Below are 8,034 nucleotides of genomic sequence, written 5' to 3'. Positions count from 1 at the left end.
ATTCCAGCGAGGCCCGTTATTGGTAACCCAAGGGAACTTTCGTTCACGTGGGAACTGGCTTTTTATAGGGTCTAATTAGAAAGCACAGCCAATTCCTACCTACAGCATTTAAAAAAAATGCTTCTATAAAATATTTTTTCCTTGACAAATGTGTGTCAAATTCATACAGAAAAATGAATATGAGTCGAAATTGATAGAGATGTGAGGTCGTATTTTCCTTCTAGCCAAGAACTCTGCTAAAATTTGGGACTATCTCTCAAAAGAAGATAAAAACCTTATCACAGAAATGGTGAGTATCTGTGCTACTTACACGGCTTCCAAAATATCTTGACCATTGATCATGAATTGATGATTGCCTAGCATAGCTACATCCTCCTTTATGTCCACTTACAAAATTCCAACTGACATTTCGAAGAGGTGAAGAAGGAGTGTGATTCTTGGTGCTGGTGAAATGTGGCTCCTTATCTAGTCTTTTGCTCCTGACACAACCTAACATAAGGGGACCCTTTGATCTTTTCAGCTCTTATTCAGCTGTGAAAACTCGTCAGATGACTTCTTTGGGCTGGATGGAAGCTGGTCTCACTGGCACAGATTTCCAAGGCCAATCATCGTTTGGACCGTCCATTTTGCAGAGCCCTTTCAACTCCATCCAGGCATCTTGCATTTGTGCATTGCTAGCACTGGGAAAATTCATTATTATTATTAAGAGAACAAAGTAACACATTCCTCGGATTTGAGGTCAATGGCTTCACCTTCCAAATGAGGGCAGTAAAATGCTTCTAAGTCCTCCAGGGACTTATCAGCTTGATTTTAACATCACAGAAGCCTGTAGGACTAGGTCCCAGAAAATGATACTCCCTAATAGCATTAAGCCCAAGCAAGCCCTTTTTCCCCCTATATCTTCCTGTTCCTGATAGGCTATCCAAATAATCTGTTTGGGTTAATCCCTCTTAATTGCCATAACTTCCTGATAGGCTCTCAAAGTTCTGACTCCATCAACTTAAATTATTCTCTACCCCCAGCTCTTTTTATACTCACTTCTCCAATGCTCACAACTTTCTAGGGCTCATAGTCACCCTTTCCACACCATCCCTTAACCCTCTCTCTTAAAAAGAAAAAGTGAAAAGTGTTCTACAACCTTCTCTTCCCTATGATTTCTTAGGCCATTAACTTTTGCCTAAGTAATCTCATTCTTTGTGAAGCCTCAAATTATGTCCCTTCCCATCATTAAATTTATATTTTCCCCAATGTATCTGGGAAATATTCCCTGGCTAATCCAGTCAATTATTGATATTACCATTGACTGATTATTTTCAACTATTCCTTCATTCAACACATATGACTGAGTTCCTCTGTTGTGTCAGGTGCTATGCTAACCAGTAGTAATGGTGATCAAGTAAGGAAATGGCTCTCACTCTTGTATTCATTTCGTCTTAAGTCTTATGTAAACAAGTGTAAATTATGTTGTCGGAATGCTCCTCCATTTGACTTTTTATATTATATTCTCCTTAAGAGTCTTATACAGAGAACGTTTTTGACCAGGCCTACTATTTTATATATCAGTGTACTCTCTTGTTCCTTCTCTACCTACTACCTTCTCAAACAGCCTAGGCAGTTTTCAGTTATGTAGAGGTACTCATTCAGTTCTAAAAGGACTTATAACTCTTTACGTTTTATTGTGTAAATTGCACTGAATAAAGCAGTACAGAAGATAAACATGAATCATGAGGCATTCCCCTGCTGTCAAGTGATTTGAAATCTTTAGTAGAAGGTAATGCTTTATACATTAGACAACTGAATGACTCAAAGACAACACGAATAAAGTGCCAAACTCAGCATGATCAGATTGGGTCAATAGTGATGGTGGAGATGAAACATACATGTAAGGACTAGAAATGGTAGGAGAAAGAAGAAATGAAGATTGGCTGGAGTAACCCATAGGTTTCTGCAAACTTATCATGAATTAAATTTTATCAGAGAATATTAGAGAATCTTGGATGTCTAGTATGGATCCTGTTGGGCTAGAGAGAAACAAGAAAAATCAGTAGGAAGATGGGGTCTTTCATGTGAGGGGATCAGAGGCAGGGAGAAAGTATGAGCTGAAAAGCATGAGACCTGGGAACTCTGTTTGAGATAATATCACTCTAAGTACTAGATTTATTAGTGTATCTCCAAAATCAAACTTCTTGCCATCAAAAATGGAAACAGAACTGAGAAGCAAATGGCTGAAAGCACTAAGGTATCTTATGTTTATGGATTTTTAAGTCAGGTCAAGACCACTTTCTTATCTTACGTAGTTTTTAAAAATATATTTTCAGAAATTATTAACTTACCCGTTATCTTTCTTATTAAGAACGCTGATTTATGGCAAGGCATAATATAAACTCTTAACCAATATCTGCTCTTCATTCTTAATTAGGGGATTTGGGTTTTGCTGAAGGTTCACTGGTAAAGGCAGCTCATTCATTTCTAAATCAAGTTTTTACTTTTCAGAGGCCATTGTGTCTCTGCAGCCCCTTGTCAGCTTCCTGCTGGGTTTCTGTCCAAGAACTTAATTGTTAATGGCTCCCAGCTGTGCCACAACCATGTTTCTTTAACTCCTTCCTTCCCGGCTGCCAAATGGTATTCTATGCTTGAGAAGTCAAGTCCCCAGTGAGGACTTTTCATAGAGATGAGGAATAATTGCAAGTAGGAAGGTTTGACTGGGGAGAGCACACATGAATCTTACCAGATGCAAAGCTTGTCATGTACACCTCTGTTCCCGTCTCTTACGTTGAGGTGAATAAGTAGACTTTTACCTTGAATTTTGGACAACAATATCAAAGATCTCTTTTCTTGGTCTCATGTATTCTTGATGGATTTTTTAAAATTATTTATTTATTTAAGCATCAACTTCCTCCTTAAACTGTTATCTGTAGTCAATCCCTACTGGCAATTCTTCAGCTTCACCTTCCTCATCTTGCCTTGATGACTTATGATCTTTCATGATCTTCACCTCAAACTCCCAGTGAATCCTGCTGTCAAACCCTATCCACATCAACACACCAGGCAAGCTCAGTGCATTGCAACACCTGTGAAAGTCACCCAATTTTCTTTTAATTTTTGCACACACTCGCTCCTAGTTCATTTTGCAAAGGAACATCTCCAGTAGTCCAGGCGGAACTGGTTCAACCCTTAATTCTGTGCTTTTTGTCGCAAGAAGCTTCTTTCTATCCTTTGGTCCGGTTAGAGATTAAGACTTTCCACTACCTCTATTTTTCTTCTTCAAACTTCCTTAAGAACTTGTTTGTTCTCTTCCTACTTCCAGTTTTCCAAGGTCTGCAGGGCCCCAGCTCTTCCTACTACTTTTGTTCCAAGTCCTCAGTCATCAAGTATCAGTCGTCAAGCTCCAGTGCTCCTGGATGCTTCCACACAGCATATGGCACTTTCACTTGCTCTCCATACCATGAATGTCGTCCCAAACCCTCAGCTCCCCACAGGCTCCCTTCCCTTCCCAACCCATTGCCAGAATTGACACTCAGTGATAAGAGTCCATAGGATTGTCTCCTTTAGAAATGACCATGAACAGCTTATGAGCTGGCTATTGGATAATAATAAACTCCCATATTTTTTCATTCTAACTTTGTCTACTTAACATTTCTTGAACTCTTTTGATGACAGCTTCCCTTGAGGGATTCTCTCAATAATGAAGGAAGGATGGCACTAACATTTTGTGTCTACTATTATTCCAGGTTTTGTATGTGGTTCTTTACAAACTTTATCTCATTCAGTTAACTAATCTTCTCGTTCAACCAACATTTATCACCTACAATAGCTAGCATCTATTATGCTGTGTTGAGCATTGGACGATAACTCTTTACCATAAGATTTCTCATTTTATCTTCACATAACTTTATGAGGGTGAACACCATTAAGATACTCCACTTTATGGAGAATAAGTGAGGCACAGAGAGGGGAAGTAACTTTTCCAAAATTACCCAGGTAGAGGGATTCAAGTGAAGAGAGTGTAACTCCAGAGACCATGCTTTGAGGTAACAGCCATGAAGAAGGTAGTCGTGATTCCTTCCATCTTGGAATTTAAACTCCAGTGGGAGGAGCCCACATTACACAAACAGTTATACAAACAATCATTTAATTATATCTGTGGCCTCTAAAGACCAGGAATAGGCTCTTGTGCGGTGACACTTACACTGAGACCTACAGGATGAGAGTGAGTGGGATTGGGGTCGTGATGGTGTGATCATTTCATGCAGCAGGAACAGCAGTGGGCACAGGCTCTAAACAACACTATTTGAAGTGCAGTGGGAAACTATGGAAGATTTTTAGTAGGAAAGTGACTTAGATTTACAGTTTGTTTCAGGATCCCCCATGGATACCAAAATCCTTAGATGCTCAACTCCCTTACATAAAATGGCCAGTACAGTTGGCCCTCTGTATCTGTGGGTTCCATGTGGTTGAATTTGATCCATGCTTGGTCGAATGTCCCAATGAGGAACTGTGGATACAGAGGGCAGACTTTACTTTTTAAAATTGGCACTTAAATAGAATAAATTAGAGGCAGTTGGATGCAGGTATGATATATCAATTAGAATGTTTTCATTGGCCAATGATATTTCATTGTAATGTCTATTTTACAGATGAAGAAACGAAGGTTCAGAGAGGCTATACCACTTGCCTATGTTGACAGAACTTGTGCCAAAGTCAGGATTTGAATCCAGTTCTGTGTGACAGTCAAGTTCATGTTACTTTCCAGTACATCAATCTTCCACTTGTGAGGACAACTTATGCCTCTTTACTTGCTAAATGTAACTTGAAGCTAGGGCTTAGGAGACCTCCCCCAGAGCACACACCTGGTAATTAGCACACTGTGAATTTTAACTCATGTCTTTGAGGCCACATCTAGTGTTCTTTCCACATTGCGTTGTCTCTTGCTATTAGCCAACAACATGTTTCAAAATGATCCCTCTTTATGATGAAAATGGAAACCATTAAGTCTTAAATGACAGTACAGTCATAATTGCAATGTATGAAAATACCTGCCCAGTATACCTCACAGGATTGTTATGAGGTTGAGATAATACGTATTAAAACACTTCATAAATTGCCAAGTACTATGCAAAAGTAAGGCATTGGTGATGTTTGTTATACAGGAAACCAGAGTGCCATGGCAACTTGTCCAGGAGGAATGAGACCTCAACCTCGAATTATTTTGATATCAGTTGCCAAAAGAGCTCACAGATTTTAAAGTGTCAGTGCATTTCAAAGATTTTTGCAATTCAGGAACAGGGCCCAAGAGAAACATTTGACATCCATGTTTCCAACACACTCCATTACGTGGTTATGCCCAGTCAGAGTTCAATTGGATAATTCTCAGTATAATTACTTGTCCTAGAGAAATCTGTGTGTCCCAGAATGATGCCTGGTGTCCCATTACTTCTATTTTATGAGGCAAAGGCACTTTTTTTTAAAACACACCTGAAGGTGAGAATTTATCTTTGCAATTTAAATTCTCAAGGAGAATGAAACCTGGGTACACAGACCCAAATCAATAGCCATCTTTCTTCCATTAAAGAACTTTTAGAGTCTTTTATAGGATTCCATTTCTGATCATTAGCCCATTCCGAAAGATGCTTTTGGTCTGACTTGGTGTTTGTTAAAGGGTAGATCATGACCTATTGGTGGATTGTGAAATCAACTGAATAGTCATAAACAATACTTTAAAAAATGAAATAGAAGAAAGAGAAAATACCCCAGTGTGTTGTATATAGTAAGGATATTGTTTTAGGACGCTTTTTTTCCCAGCCATAAATCTATGTGCCTGTGTACTGGTTCACAGTAGAAAATGTTTCTCTTACTGTAGGTCACTATCAACAATTGTTTGCAACACACTGGTTTATTGGCTTCAGGAAGAAAGGTGGTATCTTTACATTTGTATAGGCTGGACTTATTCAAGCCTTAGTCCAACTTTGGGATGGAGAGGTACTACCCAGATTCGATTATACTTGCTTCAATTTCAGTGTTCCCTACAAGGTTTCTAAAACCTGCACCACGTGGAGAGGGTGATAAATGGGGAACCAGCACTACTCAGCAGCTGTTCCCGACCCTGAACTGAGGGCTCCTCTAAGGCGGGGGGGCTGAGGAATTTTTCAAACAACAGCTAAGAATGGATCTTCTTGAATAATACGTATAGAGATGGGCTATGTGCTGGGCTCTGGATTTACATGTTTGCTTTATCTATCTACCTTCACTTACGGTACTCACAATGTGCCCAGCCCTGTTCTCAGTGCTCTGCAGACACTAATTCATGTAACCATTGAGGCAGGCACTATGGTTACCCCCCTTCTAAAGGAGAAGACATTAAGACATGGAGTGGATAAGGAGCAACACAGAAAATACTCTTCAATGATGTACTCTGATGGCTTTGGTGCTTCTCCTTGGTTCCCATCATCACGCTCACTAATAAGGGTGTTTTACCATTGATTCTAGTTCAACTCACATCCCTAAGTCAAGGCTGTGTGCCTGTGTATGTGTGCATGTGTATGTGCATGTGCATGAGTGTGTGTGTCTGTGTGTGTGTCCAACATGGATGTATTCATGAGTAGGAGTGGTGGGAAAGATAATGTGAAAAAATCTTACAGACGCAAACCTAGAAGAAAGTCAATTTGTACTAAACTGCCAAAATGTAGCGGCTTCCTATCCTTACTCTGGCACCCTATTCCCTTGACCTACAACCTGGTTAAATAATAACAATAAAACAGTAACAATTGTTGGAGGTGATGTTTATAATGTGCGTATAATCAATTTATCCTCTGCATATAGAAGTATTACACAGTGTCCATTAGAAGAAGCCTCGGTGTGCCTCGGTGTCATTTACAATGACATGTTAAGGGAAACGGAAAGGCCTCACGTGAGAGAAGACTGAGACTTTTCCTCAGGTAAGAGTGAAGAATAGAAATGTTTGGGTCCTACAGGCAAAGAAAAGTTAGCAGAGTTCCCCAAGTCCCCTCAATGCCATTAAGTAAGTTAGTAAAAGCTGGTTATTGTTTCCACATGTTCGTTAGTGTCTATCTGGGGAATCTTCAATATGACAGCAGCTGAGACCTCAGTCCGGAGTGCAGCAGGTGGGGAGTGTGGGGAGAGCAGGAGGCGATGAGGACCTCTGGTCACCCGTCACTCCAGCAGGACCTAGCAACTGGCTGGGCTTCCAGAAAGCCTTCCACGTCATCCTGGCTGGCAGTGCATTCCTCTTTTTCTGACTCCTTTTATGTTTGTTTGTCCCACTGATGTAGTATTTTTTCACTCAATATGTGAGTTTATTGGGGAAATTTCTTATCACCCACATTAGAGGAGCAGCTCCTGAAGGCAGGGGCTGTGTTATTCACTTCACAGTATCCACAGCACAGAGGTCATAGCCTGCATATACTAAACCCACAATAAATGTTTATTGATCCAATGAGATGCAAGACCTCAGAAAGTTCCAGGCTAGAGCACTTTGCATACCCCTGGAGCTGTCATTTCTGTTGCTACTTCATTTTTATATTGCTTTGAAAGGTCTTCTGAACATTCCTTTTGATCACGTCTAAGTCCTTGGGGATATTGGTAGGAAACCACCTCTCCACGACCCCAACTCTTGTCCCAGGTTGGCTGTGGCCACTCAAATCAGGAGCCACAATGGACAATTTAAACACATACAGAAGATGTTTGTCCCAAACCCATACACAGCTACTTGTTGTGTCCATTGAGTCACTTTAATAGGGATTCCTCCCTTGAGCTCAGAAGCCAGCTCCAGATCATTGATCTCTCAAAGGCAGTTTGCCTGTTTCTTTGGAAGTGCAATGCATAGCTTTCCTGATGCTGAGGTCAACCTCTCAGAAGTGTGCTTACCACAGGCTCCCATGCCCACAGGCTGCCATCCTCACAGGTGTGGAAAGAAACAAGGGTAGCCTAATCAGCTGTCATAATTACGTCATGAATAAAGGCCTTAGACCCTGAAGGTCTCAAGAGATGTGGTATTTCCACACAGGCCACCGTTGT

This window comes from Balaenoptera borealis (assembly GCF_965194805.1).
Source record: "Balaenoptera borealis genome assembly, chromosome: 1".
Classification (NCBI taxonomy): domain Eukaryota; kingdom Metazoa; phylum Chordata; class Mammalia; order Artiodactyla; family Balaenopteridae; genus Balaenoptera; species Balaenoptera borealis.
This window is presented reverse-complemented; position numbering follows the sequence as displayed.